The sequence below is a fragment of the Vulpes vulpes genome, chromosome 13, assembly GCF_048418805.1.
Source record: "Vulpes vulpes isolate BD-2025 chromosome 13, VulVul3, whole genome shotgun sequence".
NCBI lineage: Eukaryota > Metazoa > Chordata > Mammalia > Carnivora > Canidae > Vulpes > Vulpes vulpes.
The window spans coordinates 50,743,132-50,764,190 of NC_132792.1; the positions used below are offsets into that span (position 1 = coordinate 50,743,132).

The 21,059-nt window shown below is 37.8% G+C and overlaps 2 pseudogenes; one reads left to right on the forward strand and one right to left on the reverse strand.

The window, feature by feature from the left end:
• LOC112931453 (10 kDa heat shock protein, mitochondrial pseudogene) lies at positions 1 to 315 on the forward strand (annotated as a pseudogene).
• Positions 316 to 1,153: 838 nt separating this feature from the next.
• LOC112931446 (PRELI domain containing protein 3B pseudogene) lies at positions 1,154 to 19,588 on the reverse strand (annotated as a pseudogene).
• Positions 19,589 to 21,059: the final 1,471 nt, after the last annotated feature.

Consider the following 21,059-nt stretch of genomic DNA (forward strand, 5'->3'; position numbering starts at 1 on the left):
ATGACCGGACTGGAGTTTAGAACGTTTCTTCCCCTCTTTGACTGAGTTTTACTTGAAAGGAGTATAGCTGAAACTGTAACCAAAGGAGGCATTATGCTTCCAGAAAAATCTCAAGGAAAAGTACTGCAAGCAACAGCAGTAGCTGTTGGATCGGGCTCTAAAGGAAAGGGTGGAGAGATTCAATCACTTAGTGTGAAAGTTGGAGATAAAGTTCTTCTCTCAGAAGACAGAGGTGCCCAAGCTGTTCTAGATGACAAGGATTATTTCTTATGTAGAGATGGTGACATTCTTGGAAAGTATGTAGACCGAAATTAATCATTCTTGAAATGGCATCACGTGAGGCTGCCCATTCCACTAAAGTTGTGAAACTTTTCATCACGTAAATAATTTCCGTATCTGTTTCGTAATGAACCAATGGTATCCAAACTAAATAATAGTAGTAATAAAACAAGTTTAAAACAATGCAAGTCGGGATGTGATTAGTGCAATGGTATTTCAGAGAAGGGAGGCCGCTATCAGCCAAGTGGGAGCAGAAGCTAACAGGACGTGTATTTTTGCAAAAAGCAAATGACAGTAAACAATGATGCAGGAGCAAAGAGTGTGGTATGGAAAACCACAGGACTGCAGGTCAAGAAAGCCCCTCCAGGGGATCCTAGCCAAATTGCACTTCAGGGGGCCAATTATTTCCACCTTAATTCACTCTCCCTTCATCCTTCTTTGATTAGTATTAACTGCATTAGCTTTCTAATGGTCTTCTGTCCCAACTGCCTGGCATTCCTTAAACCGGGTCACTCTGCAGCTAGAATTACCCTATTAAAACCTGAATCTGATTTCACAACTAACTCCCTTACTGGAAAGACTTTATGACTTTCCTTTTGGTGACAAATGCCTTCACATGATCTACAGCTCCAGATTCACCCTCCCCCCTCAGATGACCCTCCACCCCCACCCCAAACATAGACACCTTATGCACTCGTCTCTGCCCTCACCTCTGACTTTCGACACTAAAACATGTGCTTTTTATTTGTTTGTTTGTTTTTTTGGTTTTTTAAATCACCACATGTATGTGCCTGTTCACATTCCCTGGAATGCTTTTGCTTTTCCTCTTCCTCTATCTGGCAAACTTGTGTTATCCTGCAATACTCAGCTGGAGTTACACGTTCTCAGTCAATTCTTTCTTGACTCTCTGGACAAACTGGTCCTTCCCTAATGATAATAGACTAAATACTTCTAGATTGCAGTGGTACTTTTCATTTGAAGACTTTTCTGGAATTTCCAGGCCAAGAGGGTTGGTAACTCTATTATTGGGAGGTTTACGCTTCAAAATGAACTTTCCTTTATCTTCCTGGAGGTAAAAGGATAGTTAATGTGTGTTCGTGGGCTATTCTCTCCACATGAATGCTTACACAAGAGGAATTGTAAGAAGGCTCACATTTTACTGCCAGCAAAAAGGTCACCCTCTTTTGTACTTGCAAGTTCTTAAAAGATCTCTTGCTGGAAGACTGCCCACTTGTTCAACCATGATAAATTAAAGCAAAAATTTTCAGAGGCTATCATTACTCCTATGAAAAATGTTCCAAGAGAATCTTTTCATCATTTGGAAACCAGAAAAATCTCCTTCCAATGTTCAACAGAGTTTCTGACAGAGCAATGAGCTTTAACAGGCAATCCCAGGGGGCATTCATTAAACTGAGAAAAAATAAGCAGTGGACCAGACCCACTTTTAGTGATAACTAATGGCACAATGTTCTGTTTCTGTGGGACTTTCTCTCTTCTTTACCTTTTTAAATCTCATTTTAAGTCACATAAATTGTCTCTACTGTAGTCATTAGATTTGGTTCTGGTATGGTGGATAAGGTCCAGGATTCATTTTTTTCATTGTTATTTTAAAATTTATAATCATTCCTTCTTATTCTACTCCAGTTCCCCTCCCACCCCAAACAGATCCTTTATTGGATAAGGTCTTTTTTAGGCCTGATGAACGCATATTGGGGCCGAGGAGCTAGTGGAAAAATGATGATCCTTGCTTTCTGAACTGGAAGCACTAGCATCACATGGTTAAAGGGAGTTCCCCAGATTTCTGAGGCAAATGAGAGAGGAGCTAGAAAAGGCTCTGATGCAGGTGATGAGATCAAAGGTAATTCTTTGTCCCAAATCAGGCAGCTTTCTGCCTCATGCACACTTTGTAATGCATCAAGAAGTGCTGTGGTCCTCGGTAGCCATCACTTCTCAGGACCATCTCTTATTAGTACTAAGTCGTGAGAGGGACCTTTCCTCTTTCATCAGTCTCATTGTTTTCAAAAGCCTCCTGAGGGAATTCCATTCAATAAAATGGCAAGTTGGCCATCCCTCTGTAAGTACACCAGGAAGGATCTGTGACTATTTCATTTATCTTAGCAGCAGAGGGTTAAGTTACCAGGAAGGTGATATTAGGCAATGGTTCCCAGGTAGGATTCGTGTCCACCCCTTGGGAGGACTCCCTACTCAACCCTAGACCTTCAGATTTCTCGAGGGATGGGGTCTCAAAGACCACTTTGAAAAAGTTTAAGATGATCAGTCAAGTTCCAGAACCATTTGTCTAGTGGTCCCTTGCAGGGGTTCTCAAAGTCAGGATCCCCTGGGGAGATTGCAAAAAGTGCAGATTTGATTTTCAACTGCAAAGGATTCTGACAGCTGGGATGGGTCTGGAAATAGGCATTTTTAATAAGCCCCCAGGGTCTTTCTGAAACAGGTGACCAGTGGACCTCCCTTGAGGAAACACTACTCATTCAGGGCCTACCAAAAAGGGAGAAGAAGGGCATAGATTGTGATACACTTGAGAGGCTCAGAAGTTGCCCCTCCAGGGTCAGTTCCAAACACTGGGTCACTCTGCCTCTGGACCACACTGAAGTCAGAGAGAGAGAGAGAGTGAGGATGAAGAGGATGACTGTAGGGGATGGGGCTGGGATTCCCTGAGTATCCTGCTTGGCAGTAGGCTAGGAGAATCCCAGTTTAAAAACACAGAACCAGACAGACAGACACTCATCTCCTCCCTTCTGACCTTTTCAACAGCTCCTCACTGGCCTTCCTGCCGTTGGGGTCTCGCTGGCTTGCCTGGTTCCCTTCCCCCAATTTGATTCCAGCTCCAGCTTCCCCAGTGCTGTTAGAATGATTTTTATGGAAGGTAAATTGTTTCTTCATGGTTTAAAAGTCTTCTCCATAATCTCCCCATCCAAAGTCCAGACTCGGCTGCGAAGGTTCTAACACTGTTTGTCACGTAGCCCCTTTATACGTTTCCAGCTTTGCCTGTTGCCCTGGTTCACGTAGTAGGAAGAAACTCCTTTGCCCGTAACATCCTTACCATGACTGTGGGGGGGACTCTTCAACTTTTAACCTTAAGGTAAAACATGATTCATCCTGTCAAGGCTTCTCTGACCTTTCCAAGTAGCATTATTATCCCCTCCAAAACCTGTACATACCTGTACTGTGGCACCTATTACTCTATATTACATTTATTTATTGTAAAGTCTAGTCTTTTCAATAGACTGTAACCATGTTTTAATGTTATTATCATTGATAGCAATAAAAGTAAAAGTAATAGTAGTAGCTATTATACATTAACTAATTACTATTGCAAGGTCCTGTGCTTTATGTTTTATATGAATTATCTCACTTAATCCTTTTAACTCTTGAATAGGCCTTGCCAATAGGAAACAGCCAGCCAGTGTTAGAACACGGTCTGTCTGCCTCGGGAGTAGGCATTTTGCCTTCAGCAGGCACGTAGTGAGTACTTGTCTATCACTGATGTGTAAATGAATGAATGAACAAATGTGGCAATTTTTTCAGAATGTTTGCTGATTACCAAGTTACAGTGGTTGCTAATTACAAAGTGATCTGCGAGGATTGCTTGGATAGTATTTCTATTTGAGGAGAGATCAAAAAGGAGGCTCTAGAAATGGCTTTTATTCTCTGAAAATTGCTTCTTCAACAGCAGGCCTCAGAAAGAAGCTAGAAGTTAGATATTAAGATAAAAATGAAAAAAAAAAAAAAGGGAAAAAAAAGACCTTAAGAGTCCAGTTTGTGGAACAGTTTGTGATTATTTGTGACCTGTCAGGCCCTGGTCAGTCTTGATACTCCTCTCTGCGGCTCAGGCCACTTCATCCTTTCCTGGAGTCTCTGCTTTGCTGTCTCCAGGAAGCACAAGCTCTGTTTGGGTCCTCACTTGGAGACAGCCTCACCTCACCCTCTGATCTTACAGCCCAGGCTCCAGCCATCAGTATCTTGATTCTGGTAATCAGATTCCTTCCTATTTTTGGGACCCAGCACCTAATTCATAGACTAGTTCCAGTGATCAAATTGCTGTCTTACTCCAATGTCTGGACTTTGTTATTTCTGATCAGCCTCATGGTCAAGTCGCAAGTAAAGTTCCAAGGTTCAGGACCCTGCTACCTGCCTCAGAGCCCTAGTTGACAGCACCTGCTTGCTTGGATCTCAGAATGTGCTTGTTTGCTGCAGTCACAAAATCACAGCTGGCATATCACCTTGGCTTAGAGCCGTCATCTGCTTAAGGTGATGCTAGTCCATAGTGATTGGCCATGATCCATCTAGTTTCTGCTGGGGCTAGACAGCTGGGAAACTGAATAGGGATATGATAGGGAACCCAACTTCTACATTCTCAAAGTCTTTGATGCTAACACTAGCATCTACAGTCCTTCTGGGAATGTGGTATTGGTTGCTGTGAAGGCCGGGGCAGAGGATCCAAGAGACTATGCCATCAAGAAAATCTAAGGAGATACTTAAATGTGTCCAATACAGATGGTGAATATTGTTACTTCTAACATAGAATAATCAGACTATAATTTAGGGAAAATCAAATAACATGGGGAAAATAAAATTTCCATATGGAAAAGAGCATTCATATAAAACCAAGTGAACTCCATTTTCACGTCAGTTGAGTTGGACATGTTATCTATGTAGCTTTGGACAGACCATATTCAGAACCTATTTCCTCATCCATAAAATAAAGGGAATGCATTAGAGGCCAGTGATAACATAATTCTAGGACTTTTCTAATTATTTTTTGATATTATTATAAAATTGTAGTGATTGAAGGAATGTAGGAGGACAATTAAGAAGAGAACATTTTTTAAAGAACAGTAAATCTTAAGTTCCATGAGGGAAAAAAACATTTTTGGCAAAATTAACCTAAAATCATAAAAAAAAGTAGCACCTATATATTATATGTCAAATTACCATGTGCCTTCTACGTACTTAGATTTTTTATTTGCATTTTCTTTTTTTTAAAAAAGATTTTATTTATTTATTCATGAGAGACATACACAGAGAGGCAGAGATACAGGCAGAGGGAGAAGCGGGCTTCATGCAAGGAGCCCGATGTGGGACTTGATCCCTGGGCCAAAGGCAGATGCTCAACCACTGAGCCACCCAGGTGCCCCTATTTGCATCTTCAAATCATCATTATGCAGGTAGGCAAAAATTAAAAGGAATAACATACTTTTAAATGGTTGGGTTGCACTCTGGACTACTATTTCGTGCTTTTGGGTTTTTTTTTTTTTGAATAGTTATTTTGAATAAAGACAATACATGAACCAGAAGGAAAAAAAATAAACCATAGATGTCGGAACTGAGAATGTGTCATTGACTTGATTTAAAATAGCCTGTATTCTGTAGTCCTGAGGAACTCAGAAGTATGTCAAAGGACAAGGGGGAAAAAGCCATCTAGAAAAAAAGTGAGGACAATGTCCCTGGGTGTGATTTTGGAGGAAGCAAGAATGACATTTGCAATGTTTAGCAAGATAACTAGGCGAAAGAGCAAGAGCTGGAAAGCTGCTTCTAAGGGTTAGGGCAATCAGGAATCAAAACCCCAGAGAGCCTCCGATGAAGGGAAATTCCACTCTGCCATCCTTGGGAATGCTTCAGCTCATAGTCTTGCCTACTAATTATTGAAAGGATGCTGATTTTTTCCTTTGGCTAAACGAAGGAAGAGAAAGAAACATGTTTTGTAAAACTTGGGCACATTATAGTAAAGAAAAAGGGAAAAAAATGCATTTCACATTAGATGTTTTCCCCAAACCAGAACTCCTTTCTTTGAGAGCTTAAAAAATAATTTGGAAAATTCTAAGGAACATAAATATATTCCAGGGAATATCTTGGAGCAACAACACATATATTAGAATATAAACTTCACTGATTGCTTGAAAAAGCACTGCCTTCGATGTATAAATGAAGTTCGTTAAAACCTCCCCAAATCTCTACCAAAATGATTTCTCCAGGGGAGAAAAAGGAGATAAAAGAACCCCTTAAAAAAAATCAACCTGTGTCAAAGTAATTCATGATTCTTCACACACATACACAATGATTAATCCACTCAGCACCAATCAAGGGGTTTTGACTTTATTTGTATTAGATGAAACTGTCACTACCTAGAGTTTTTCATTTACCAGCATCTGACACCGGCAGCAATTTTTAATAGAGATGTTCAAAGGAGCTTTTTGGCATTTATATTCATTGAAATCCTTTGAAGAATGACTTACGTCTTAAGTAGGCAAAATAATTATTCTTGATAGAATCCTTGCTCTGTGCAATATTAATAATGTTCAGGAGGCAGCTTCATGGTGTTTGCAACCCTGAGAGGGTCATGAAAAGGGCAACTGGTCCCAATGGTGCACCCTCAGGGCTTGGAAATCATAATGTTAGGAAACACAATCCACAGTTTCCTCAATTTTAAATCAGATTTCATGCTAGCTTTTCTCTCTTTCCACATTAGAGGAACTCCTGTTTTACTTAAATACACCATTTGATATTATCATGTATTTATTACAAATTTGCACTTAATTTGATCAGGCTGCCCGGGTCCCTGGCTGCTAAACCCATTCATGCAACACAGTCTTTAATACGTGTAAGTCACTTGCTAATATTTATACAGAGAATAAGCATTTTAAGAGAATTAGAATCACAGTAACTCTTTTTATCCCAGAAAAACACAACATTCAAACCTGCTTTCTACACTTACAAATAAAGAAAATCACTTCCACTGGGAACTCTAAGTGCTAATTCTCAGATACCTAAAACTCACAAAGGAGGAAAAGCAAGTTTTATAAAGCCTTGAGGGAGTAGTTACAACCAAACCACAGTCACTGTAATTTTCCTTATTTGCTTATTTGCTTCCTTATTTGAACAGCATATGAAAACATGCAATTGGAAGATGAATATTTCCTGTGCCTTTGACACAGGTCATGACCCGGGGTCTTGGGATCAAGTCCCGCATCAGGTCTCCACAGGGAGCCTGCTTCTCCCTCTGTTTATGTATTTGCCTCTCTCTGTGTGTCTCTTGTGAATAAATAAATAAAATCTTAAAAAAAAAAAAGAAGATGAATACTATACCTGTTTCTGACTGGAATTTGAAGTTTCAGCCATCTCCCCTAAGCCTTCTCAAGTGAAGTTGCTTTAAGCTCTTCACTCATACATATTTGTTATTTTAGCAGAAGACTGTGAACACTAATGTTTGTACATAATTTTACTTTTTCTTTATTCTATCTACTAGTTTTTCCGAAGTCAGGCCCTTAATGATCTTGGTTAGAGAGCCAGATGTTCTCTGTCTGTCACCAAATATGTGTTGAGTGATTTCTGGCCACCATAAACCAGGCCCTGGTTAGCATTCTGGCTCTGGGTTCTAGTAGTCAGCTTTGTGTTCTATTTTCTATTTATTTTGTACCAATGTTGATGATTTCAAATGATAAGCCCCACTGAAAGCAAGCCTCATTTTAAGCCAGTATGACTGAAAGGAAATAGGTGATCTCATTCGCTACTGATGGGAGTTTAAACAGCGTAAGCTCCTTAGAGGACAATTCAACGTGTATCAACATTTAGAATGTGTATACCCATTGGCCCTTCAACTCTACCTCTAGGCATTTATTCTACAGAAATACCAACACAAATAGTAAATATGTATAAGAATGTTTATTAAAATTTTTCTTAACAATGAAAAGTAGAGTTTTGGTTAAAATATGGCACACATACAAATGAAATACTTGGCAGCAATTTAAAAAATGAGATGAATTTATGTTCATTGACATGAAGAGATGGTCATGATATATTTCTAAGAGAAGATGGAAGTTATGGAAGAGTATGTATACATATAATCTTATATAATAATCCCATACTTTTAAACTCATATTCCATATTTTTGCTTACACATGCAAAAAAAGACTGAAAGGATATTCCTACAATCACTAAAAAATAAAAAATCATTCCTGGAATCATTAAAATAGTGGGACAACTATTTTTTCCTCTGTATCTATACTATTTGCATTTTTGTATCAAGCATACGTTCATTAGGAAAATTTCCACAGTAAGAGGAAGAGCATTAACATGGTATCATCTCTTCGGAAAAAAAATCTTGTTCTGAATCATGAATATCAAGAAAACTTATTTTGAATTTCATGAATTTTCTACAGTCTCAAGACTAAACTCTCGTCTTGGAATCATTGCTGGAGAAAGCTCCACCTTTTGAGAGTTGTAAAACCAAAGATACCTGGGAGTAAGACTATTCTGCATTAGAGAAATTTTCCAATTCTTCCAGCCCAGGCTCATATTCTCAAGTGTGTGGTTTATCATCCGGGGCTATATTACTACTGCTACCACACCACCACACCACTACCACCACCACCACACCACTACCACCACCACCACCACCACCACTACCACCACCACTATTACTAGTTTCTACACGTTGAATGAGGCACATACTAGGCAACATATACAAGGAAGTGCCAGGCAACAGGCAAAATACTTGACATCAAGATTGTGAATTTAAATGATACCATAAAATATAGCTTTCCAATTTTACAGATGAGTAAGCTGAGTGCCATAGAAATTAATTAGATTGCCAAAGGTCACAAGCCAGTGAATAGTGGAAACAGAGCTTCAATATGTCTTGACTCCAGAGCTCATGGACCTTTTTAAGATATAATACTGCTTATAAGGCAACCACAAAAATGTCATAGGCATGTTGGTAGTCACTGAATATTTTAATATAATGATAGAATTATAAGGAATGATAGTATCTTTATAGCATAAAATCATTATCAAGAATCCTGTTGCAGGGATAATAATATCTAGGTTTGGAGAATCTTGGCAAGACACTGAATGAATACAGGAATGCACATTTCACCCAGTGAGAGAGGATTTTCGTCAGGAGGGAAGTTAACACCCAGATGGCAAATATAGTTCACAGATGCCTGACATTTGTACTTTCTTACTCGATCAGAGTTCACTGGGGAGAAGTCTCACAGCAAAAGTGCCTCCCAGAAAGAATACTCAGTGCCTCCTTGTAATCTAAATTATTCCTGGATGAGCTGCTCCTGTTCTGTCTCTTTACTAGCATTAAGTCACAGTTAGTGCCTATTGTGGCATCTGCTACTCGCTGGTGTTTTCATTCTACCACATGGTTTTCGTTTTGTCTACAACCATGGGGTACCCAGTGCTCATCCTAAGCATCTGCTTTCTCTTCCCCTTCTTCCTTCTCCCCTGCTCTCTCTTTCCTTTATTTCTTTTATCCTTCTTTTTCTAGTCTTCCTTCTCCTTTATCTCTTCCTTCCTCTCTCTTAAATGTTATTTAAGCGCCTTTTACGAAGCAGAAACTATGTCTACTCTCTGTCAGAGCCACTCCAGATGCATAATCCCTCCTGTCCAAAAGGTTCATAGTCCTCATGTGCCTGCCATTGTTCGTTTTCCTCATTTTTATGCCAGAGCATCCAGCACGGTGACTGACATTTGTTAGACATTTGATGAATTTATGGATAAGCATCTTCTCTGTGTTTAGTTCTATTTGTGTAATTAAAATCACATGATATATGTGCAATTTAAAAAAGCATATAAAATGTAAGTGGGCTGAGAGTGGTAAAAGTGAGGTTATGAACTGGAGTTTTGAAAAACAGAGTGTGCTCATTCCTTGAAAAAGTTCTTGTAAGCAGAATTAGCAGTGTATATAGTACTACAACTTGAGGAGGCCAGACTAGTTCTTCTGTTCTACTATATATTTCCCATGCCTGAAATTTTTCCTTTGACTCTGTCAAAAATAATCTCAAGGGGTTAATTGGGATTTATTTTTAAAGCTGCAAATATTTCTAATAATATTACAATATTATCTGTCATACACCGTAATGTGATCTAAATCAATCTGATTGGTTCCCTCCTAATTCAGCAATGAACTATACAGAACTTCCACATCATCCAGAATGCTAAGCCTAGGGAATCCAAGGATGAATGATATAATACTTACCCTCAAAGAACTATGGCCAGGAATTAAAAGGGGGAATAACTTAATGTTAAATGAACACAAAGAAGAGAACAAACTTGATCTGTGTGTGTGTGTGTGTGTGTGTGTGTGTGTATGTGTGTTTCTGTCTGTCCTCCTGGACATTTTCTTAGTTATATCTTCTAATATCACAACTGGTTCATTTGTACATTCCATTCTGGTTTTCTGGGTTCACTTTTTCACTTGCCTACAGTCAGTTCTTCATAATGATGCTTGCTTTATGAAATAAAGACAAAGTAGGACACATTCTACATTCAGAAAGTTGCCAGCTCTTTGGTTGGTTCCTACTTGCCCCTACTACACTATGAACAAATAGTTCCCTTTATGAGTAAGAGGGCAAGTGAAGAACTTACACAATACTCTTGAAGTCACAGCACAAGTCTATAATTAGCCACCACCTTTTAAAATGATGCATAGCCTGCTGGCTTAGTCACTCTTTCCATCATATTCAAAGTCAAAGTGTCAATGATCAGTCACTGTGAACATATATTCAATGAATGATACACAAACTTAATAGGGTCACCTTTGCCTCTTAAACCTAGGGTAGGAAATATAAAATAATTCTCATATTAAAAGTTCCCAATAATCTGTGGGGGAGAGAACCAAGCAAAATATGCCTGAATTACCTGCCAAAATTTTATCTTTAAACTCTAAGAAATCCCCAAACATTGGTAATAATATTACATGAATATAAAAACTTTTTTTAAATAAAAGGAGAACCTTGGCATGAACTCTTTCTTAACCTATCACACACATTCTGTGAAAACACTCCCTCTCATCATGGCTTTGTCCCTACTCTTGATTATTCCAAGATTGGGTATGTTTCCTCTTCAACTTAAAAATTGTCAGAAAAAATACCCTCATTTCCTCCAAAAGAAATAAACACAGGCAAAGGTCAGAGGGATGCATTCCATGGAAGCTGTCCATAGTGCAACAAAGTGCAAAGCAGTGGCCTAAACCAGAGAGGGCTTGTGCCCAGCCAGCATTGAGTATCTGGGGCCACATCCCTAGTCTCCACATTTCTAAAGTGAGGAAAAGCTTTAGTCACCGAACACCCTTTCTCCATGGTAAAAGTATGGTCTAGTATGTGCATTTTAATGCTATTATTTGAATATTTGTGAAGAAAGGTATAGTTGTTCCTGTGGGAATTCCTTTTACAGCCAAAGGCACATTTTCTCCCTTGTTTATGGGGACTTGGCTCCTCCAGAAGGAGGGAGCTTCCTCTACCCTTCCTATGTCATTCCTCACTTTCTTTCATTGCTTTTCCATCATCTCTCTGCTGTTACCTTTGCTCAGCTACTCATCATCCATCTGTTGTGCCTTGTAAGGAAAATTACTGCTGCTTACTTTAGCCTTTGTAATATATCCTTCCTAGTTCCACTCTATCTTCGTAAAACAGATCTGAGTCTATGGTTTTAAAACTCATCCACAAGCAAGAAGTATGATTATGTGCCTAAACTCAAACTCCATTACTTTTGTTAATTAATGCATTAATCCAGCAAATATTTGGTGAATGAGTAATGTACAGGAACTTTAAGTCATGTTTGGGATAGAGTTCAGGATGGTGAAGGGAGATTATGAATGAGGAGAGATTGGGGATGGGTTGGAGATATCACTTATCTGTTACATATTATATGCTAATAAAATATGTTAAAAGTGTAAAAAAAAACCTTGGGAGAGCAGTAGATCCCTCTTGTGTACAAAAGAAAAAGCTACATTAAGATGATTTTCAAAATAAACATCTAAAAGTATTTTGTATTTTACTTTGGTCTCAGTTTGGTAACTAGAATGGAAAGTTGGAGAGTTAAGGAGAAGCAGAAATCACATCATTTTTTAAAAAGATATTATTTATTTATTTATTTGGGAAATAGAAAGAGAGAGAGAGCACATATATGCATGGGGGAGGGGAGGAGGGGGAGGGAGATGGAAAGAATCTCAAGCAGATTTGGCCCTGAGTGTGAAACCCAATGGGGACCTGATCTCATGACCCAGACATCATGACTTAAGGCACAACTAAGAGTTGGAGGCTTAACCAACTGTCCCATCCAGGCACCCCAGAAATCACATCTTTTTTTTTTTTTTAATTTTTATTTATTTATGACAGTCACAGAGAGAGAGAGAGAGAGAGGCAGAGACATAGGCAGAGGGAAAAGCAGGCTCCATGCACCGGGAGCCCGATGTGGGATTCGATCCCGGGTCTCCAGGATCGCGCCCTGGGCCAAAGACAGGCGCTAAACCGCTGCACCACCCAGGGATCCCGCTTTTTTATTACTCTATTCTCTCATTGCATCTAGCACAATGCCTTGATATAGTAGGTTTGCCAAAATAAGATTTCGTGAAAAAATTTTATCAATGTGAGCTTTAAACGATGAAACAAGATTTGAAAATGTGAATGAGGGATTCCTGGGTGGCTCAGGGGTTGAGCACCCACCTTCAGCTCAGGGCGGGATCCTGGGATTTGGGATGGAGTCCCACATTTGGCTCCTTGTAGGGAGCCTGCTTCTCCCTCTATGTCTCTGCCTCTCTTGCTCTCTCTCTCTGGGTCTTTCATGAATAAACAAATAAAATATTAAAAAAAATGTGAATAGTACAATTTCTGCTAGTTTTCAAGAAAAGATGACCACAAAATTTTTGGTTAAATCTGAATTTCTTAATTAATACACAGGGAGGATATTCTTCAAAGAATGTGAACCCAAGGTCTTAGACCGCCAAATTGTTTTTTAGTGTGATTCTCCTTATTGTATTCCATCTATCCATATAACAATTCATCAACACTGTGGTGAAAGAAAGATATATTTGATGAGGGCACAGTCTGTCTTATCTAGGCAGCAAGATTAAGTCTTAGGAACTGAGATGAAGGTAATTTATGGAAGAACTGGGCAGTTGCTTATACTCCAAGTTCTACCTAGAGTAGACACATAAAATATGAGGCATGGGTCTTTGGATTAAATTCTGGACAGTTTATGGTTCTTTGAGAAGATCAAGAAAATTGGCAAAACTTTAGCCAGACTCATAAGAAAAAAAAAGAGGATTCAAACAAAATTAGAAATTAAAGAAGAGAAATAACAACTGACACCACATAAATACAAAGAATTGTAAGAAAATATTATGAAAAATTATAATGCCAACAAATTGGACAACCTAGAAAAAATGAATAATTTCTTAGAAACTTACAACCTCCCAAATTTGAACCAGGAAGAAATAGGAAATTTGGACACAGACTGATTACCAGCAAGGAAATTGAGCCAGTAATCAAAAACTTCTAACAAACAAAAGTCTAGGACAAGATGACTTTACAGATGAATTCTATCAAACATTTAAAGAAAGTTATTACCTTTTCTTCTCAAACTATTCTGAAAAAGAGAAGAGGGAGGAAAACTTCCAAATTCATTCTATGAGGCCTTGATCCCAAAACTAGATGAAGACACTACAAAAAAAAAAAAAGAGAACTACAGCTTAACCTCTCTGATTTTTGCATAGATGCAAAAATCCTCAACAAAATATTAGCAAATTTCAACAATACATTAAAAAAATCAGTCATCATGATCAAGTGGGATTTATTCCAGGAATACAAGGGTACTCCAATATTTGTAAATCAATTAATGTGCTACATCACATCAATAGGAGAAAGGATAAAAACAATATGATCATTTCAATTGATGCAGAAAAAGTATTTGACAAAGTACAACATTCACTCATGATTAAAAACTCTCAACAAAGCAGGTTTAGAGGAAATATACCTCAACATAATAAGGCCATCTATGAAAAACCCACAGTGAATATTATATTCAAAGGGAGAAAAACTGAAAAATTTCCCTCTACAGGATAAGGAGGTCCACTCTCACCACTTTTGTTCAATATACTACTATAACATAGTACCTAGCCACAGCAATCAGACAACAAAAAGAAATAAAAGTCATCCACACTGCTAAGGGAGAAGTAAGACTTTCACTATTTGCAAACAACATGATACCATATATAGAAAACTCAAAAAACTACCAAAAAACTACCAAAAACCTACTAGAACTGATAAATGAATTCAGAAAGGTCACAGGATACAAAATTTATGTACAGAAATCCATCACATTTCTATACACTAATAGTGAAGTAACAATCGCACCAAAAATAATAAAATACCTAGGAATAAACTTAACCAACAAGGTGAAAGAGCTGTACTCCATAAACTATAAAATGCTGATGAAAGAAATTGAAGATGACAAAAACAAATGGGAAGATATTCCATGCTCATGGATTGGAAGAACAAATATTGTTAAAATATCTTTACTCACCAAAGAAATCACAGATTTAATGCAATCCCCATCAAAATGCCAATAACATTTTTCACAGAACTGGAACAAATAACTCGAAAATTTACATAGAAACACAAAAGACTCTGAATAGCTAAAACAATCTTGAAAAAGAAAAACTGTGGGCTCCTGAGTGGCTCAGTTGGTTAAGCATCCAGCTCTTGGTTTCAGCTCAGGTCATGATTTCAGGGTCTTGGGATCGAGCCTTGTGTCAGGTTCTGCACTTTGTGCAGAGTCTGCTGGAGATGATTTCCCTGTCTCCCTCTCCCTGCTTCTCCCCCTGTTCTCTCTCTCATTCTCTCTCTCTCTCTCTCTCTCTCTCTCTCTCTAAAATAAATAAATAAAATCATAAAAAAAAGAAAAAGCTAGAGGTATCACAATTCCAGATTTCAAGTTATACTACAAAGCTGTTAGTAACCAAAACAGTATGGTACTGACACAAAAATAGACACATAGATCAATAGGACAGGATAGAAAGCACAGAAACAAACCCATCATTACATGGCCAATTAATCATTGACAAAAGAGTATAGAATATGCAAAGGGGAAAAAACAGAGTCTTCAACAAAGAGTGTTGGGAAAACTGGACCACTGTATGCCAAAGAGTGAAACTGGACCACTTTCTTTTTTTTTTTTTTCTGGACCACTTTCTTAAGCCATATACAAAAATAAACTCAAAGTGGATGAAAGACCTAAATGTTAGAACTGAAACCATAAAAATCCTAGAAGAGAATATAGGTAGTAACATCTTTGACATTGGCTGTAGGAACATTTTTACAGGTGTGTCTCCTGAGGCAAGGGAAATAGAAGCAGAAATAAGCTATTAGGACTGTATCAAAATAAAAAGCTTCTGCACAGCCAAGGAAACAACAAAACAAAAAGGCAACCTACGGAATGGGAGAAGATATTTGCAAATGACATATCTGATAAGGCATTAGCATCCAAAATGTATAAAGAACTTATGTAACTCCACACCCAAAAAACAAATAATCCAATTTAAAAATGGGCAGAAAACATGTACACACATTTCTCCAAAGAAAACATACTGATGGCCAATAGACACATGAAAAGGTGCTCAACATCATTCAACATCAGGGAAATGCAAATCAAAACTACAGTGAGATATCACCTCATACCTGTCAGAATAGATAAAATCAAAACCATAAGAAACAACAAGTGTTGGTAAGAATGTGGAGATAAACTCTGGTGCGCTGCTGGTGGGCATGCAAACTAGTGCAGCCACTGTGGACACCAGTATGGAGGTTGCTCAAAAAAATTAAAAATAGAATTACCCTATGATCCAGTAAATTATAATACTGGGTATTTACTAAAAAAATTACAAAAACACTAATTCAAAAAAATACATGCACCCTTACGTTTATTGCAGCATTTTTTACAATAGCCAAATTATGGAAGCAGTCAAGTGTCCATGGACAGGTTAATAGATAAAGAAGATGTAGTATATATAATGGAATATTACTCAGGCATAAAAAGAATGAAATCTTGTCATTTGCCACAGCATGGGTGGAGTTGGGGGAGTATGATGCCAAGTGAAATAAGTCAGTCAGAGAAAGACAATACCACATGACTTCACTCAGATGTGGAATTTAAGAAATAAAAGAAATGAACAAGGGGAAAAGAGAGAGAAAGAGAGAGACAAATCAAGAAACAGACTTTAACTACAGGGAACAAACTGATGCTTACCAGGAGGGGTGGAGGGCAGGGTGGAAGCATGAGTGAAATAAATGATGGCGATTAAAGAGTACACTCACCATGATGAGCATTGAGTAATGTATAGAATTATTGAATCACTATATTGTATACTTGAAACTAACAGAACACTGTATGTTGACTATACTGGAATTAAAACAAAAAAACTTAAAAATAATTTTTGGAAAGCTTCTTGTTTGAAGGAAATCTCTGTCTTACATGATATATAACTTAGTGCACCTGTTCATAGAATATTAGCATTCCTCAGTATGGCCCATAAGTTTGGAACATAAACTGAGGTGCTTTTAAAGACAACATCCCCTCAAGTAACACTGGCAAGCTTATTTTGTTACTCTGTACAACTGATAATGTGACTTTTTTCATGTAAACCCAACAACTTTCTTATATATTAATTCTTTCATTGCTATTTAAGTTACCAAGTCTCCATACTATAGGTTACTACTACTTTTGTTTATAAGAAATCATTAAAGGAGCCTGTTGTTTCTAGAGAATTTCAACTATGCATTTCTCCAGCAATGATCAGACACTAAATACATTAACATTGGAACCTGAGGCTACTGGCCCATAGAAATATTCCTGAGGTAATTTCACAGGAGTGTTGACGGACTCTTAATTCAATTTTATTGCATACTCAGTTATTGGATATGCACCAGTAAATAATCACAATAAAAGTTTCTGCCTTAATGGAGCTTGGACTCTGCTCACCAGGAACATATATCTGTACTTTTGTCATGGTTTATAGGAACATATGTCTTTTTTTTTAAAGATTTTATTTATTTACTTAAGAGAGACACAGAGAGAGAGAGAGAGAGAGAGAGAGGCAGAGACACAGGCAGAGGGAGAAGCAGGCTCCATGCAGGGAGCCTGATGTGGGACTCGATCCCAGGTCTCCAGGATCAGGCCCTGGGCTGTTGGTGGCACTAAACCACTGAGCCACCCGGGCTGCCACATATATCTATATGTGTGTGGATGGGTTAGTGTTGGTGGTCATGTTCAGGTGAAATTGTCATGAATGGGAATGGGATCTGCAAACTCCTGTTGTTCCCTGTGTCTGGAACATCTTTTGCCTCATTTTTCCATGACTGTTTTCTTCTCATCCTCTAGGTATCAGCTCCATTATCCACATCCATTGACTGACCTCCCAGAACTGCCCCATCTAGGGTTGCCAATCCTTGGAGCAGTCATTATGTCTGATTACCTTTTTCTGTTTTCTCTGAAATCACTACCCGATGTTGGTTTATTTATTTCCATGTGTAATATCTTCTCCAGAACTAAAATGTAAGCTCTGTGAGAGCAAGCAAGTGCCTGGTAAGGTTGCCCATATTGAATCCTCCGTGGCTGGCAAAGAGCCTGACACACATGTTGAATAAACAAATAAACCTTGGTGACATTGTGTTACTCTAAAATAGTGCTACTCAGTAGAAACATAATATGAGCCACACATGTTATCTAAAATTTTCTGGTAGCCAGGTTATGAAAGTGAAAACGAAGCATCACATTAATTTTTTTTTAGCATCACATTTATTTAATTAATTTTAGTAATATATTTTATTTAACTCAATGTATCTAAAATGTCAGAATTTCAACATTTCATAATTTATATAATCAGTGTAAAATTTTTTAATGAGATCTTGTACTTTTTAAAATATTGTCTTCAAAGTTCAGAATGCATTTCATACTAGGAGTATATCTCAATTCAGATTCTAAACTTTCTTTTGAAATGCTTGATTGACATTTAGATTTCATAAGATTTAGACATTTCTATGATTTGAAGAATAGACGCACATACTCAGGTTCTTCCACGTATATTTAAAAGTTAACTAGTTACTGTATGAGGATTATTTCTTAAATTTTAATTAAAGTTGCAAAATTCTGGTAATGACTATTTTTTTCAGTGAACATCACCAGCCCACGGTAGAGCATATTAAGTCAAAAAGTAAAAAATCCAATGAGGGTAGTACCTTTCCTAAGTTACAAAATTTTAGCAAATTAATACAGTCTTCTTTAATATACTAAAATCCTTTTTTTCCGTTGTTGGAGTCATGTATTATTTTAGTGATAATTTTCACTCCAAAAAATGTCATATAAGTACCAAAACAAAACACTGTTTTTTAATGGTAGTTTATAGCAGAGCAAGTTATTTTATACAAATTAATGTCTTTTCAAACTATATAATTTCTCCTTTTAAAGAGCATTCCCTTGTGCAAGCTCCTACGTTTATCACAGCAGGGTAATTCTATGTATTTAGGTGGCTCTGCTTTGTTCCGAGGTTGATCCAAAGCCAGGTAGAGTCTACAATGCATGAAAAGCTTTACCATTCTACCTTAAAGGAGATTTAATATGCCAATGTGATTTTCCAAGTACTTTTCAAAAATTGTTCAATTTTTACGAAATACTGGAATCTTCAAAATCAGATGGTCATTTCAAACAATACTACTTTCATTTGATCCCTTTTATTTAGAAACCTCGCACCTCTTTGTGTTGATCACAAGTCCCATAGCTTTCCTTCAGCTTATTAAAAACAAACAAACAAAAAAAGCACCTCTACCCAAAATACAGTTTTATTTTTTAAATAACAAATAAATATACTGCCAGTTTGCAGAGACCTGGGGAGTGGATGTGGAGCGCTGATTTTCAGCCTCATTTCTCTACAAACCACCATCGGAGTCCTTATGCTCCCTCTCTCCTCCCCACCCCCCCTGAAGCAGCCAATCCTTCAACTTCAGCATTTAATTTATGTGTCACCCATTCCATTGCTTCTCGGTCTTCATTAGCATTTGAAGATATCGTGCTAGCCATCAGTCCTTCAAGGTAACTGCTGACACTGACTCCCCTCACACGGATTATGGCTTCTTGAGTCAAAACAGTTTTTTTCTGGGTCCTGAGGATGTGGTTTGTATATGAGTCTCTCATCTACTGAAACCATATTTGTAAATGAAATATTAGTAGATTTAAGTTCCATGGTCTTCCCTGCAGCATCAACCACAGAATGTTCCTGCACGTATGCTTTAGTTGTTGCTGCGCCAATAAGAGATTTCACAATGGAAGGCAGTCCCCACTCTGTGCTAAGTCTATGGCTGTGCGACTTTCCAGAGGGATCTATATGTCTGTCCAACACATCAACTCCAACCACACTTGGGTTTATAGAGTTTGGGTATTTCTGCATTGCAGCTGTCCTAACAGTTTCCCATGGGTGGTCAAAGACGTGCTCTGAATTCCAGATCTTCATGGTGCTGGCAGCCTGCGTGGTGTCTGGCTGGCCCTAGGGGACAAGGAGGCGAAAAAGCCACAACTGCCTCCGCCCTGCCCCTGCAGTCACTCTGCCAGCCATGCACCTCGCACTGAATTTTAATTAAAATTAAGTAAAATTAAAAATTCAACTTCTGATTCATTCTAGCCACATTTCAAGTATTCAGGAACCACATGTGACTAAAGACTACACTATTTGGGCAGCCCATCTCTAAAAAAATGCTTAAATTGCAGTGTTCAAATATACATGAGATGTATTCAAGTATGATAATCATTTCAAAATCTGTCTGAAGCAATTTGTTACTAAAAGTAAAGCATCAACATATATTTTGAAAAGTAAACCATTATACAAAGACTGGAGAAAATATTTGCAAAAGATATACCTGATAAAGGACTATTACCCAAAATGCACAAAGAACTCTTAAAACAAACAATAACAATAACAAACAACCCAATTAAAAAATGGGCCCAACACCCTAAGAGCACCTAACCAAATAAGACCTACAGGTGGTCAATAAGCATATGAAAAGACGCTCCACATCATAAGCCATCAGGAAAATGGAAATTGAAACAGCAATGAGATGCTACTCCACGCCTATAAGAATGGCCAAAATCCAGATTACTGATAACACCAAATACTAGGGAGGATGTGAAGCAACAGAACTCTCATTCATTGCTGGTGGTAACACAAAATGGTCCAGCCACTTTGAAAGACAGTTCCATGGTGCCTTACAAAACAAAACTATACTCTTACTGTCATGCTCCTTGGTATTTACCTAATGGACCTGAAAACTTAGGTCTACATGAGAACCTGCGTGTGGATGTTTACAGCAGTTTTATTCATAATTACAAAATCTTGCAAACAATCAAGAAGTCCTTCAGTAGGTGAACGGATAAATAAAACTATAGTATATCTAGACATTGGAATATTTGTCAGCATTAATGAGAAATGAGCCATTATGCCATGAAAAGACATGGAGGAAACTTTTTATTTATTTATTTTTTTTACATAGAGGAAACTTAAATGCATATTACTAAGGAAAAGAAACCAATCTGAAAAGGCCACATACACAACTATTTTCTGAAAGAGGCAAAACTATGGAGACAGTAAGTGGTTGCACAGGTTGGGGGCTTAGGGATGTGGGAAGGCAGAGGACCTCTGAGAGTTCTAAGGGCTGTGAAAATACGCTATGATATCATAATGATGGATACATGTCATTTATACTTTGTCCAAATATACAGAATATACAACATCAAAAGTGAATCCTAACATAAACTATAGACTTTGGGTGATTATGATGTGTCAATGTAGGTTCATCCTTGGTAAAAAATGTGAGTGATGTTGATCATGGGCGAGGTTGTGAATCATGTGAGGGCAGAGGGTACATGAGAAATCTCTATACCTTCCTCTCGATTTTGTTGTAAATTTAAAGCTTCTCTTAAGAAAATCTTTA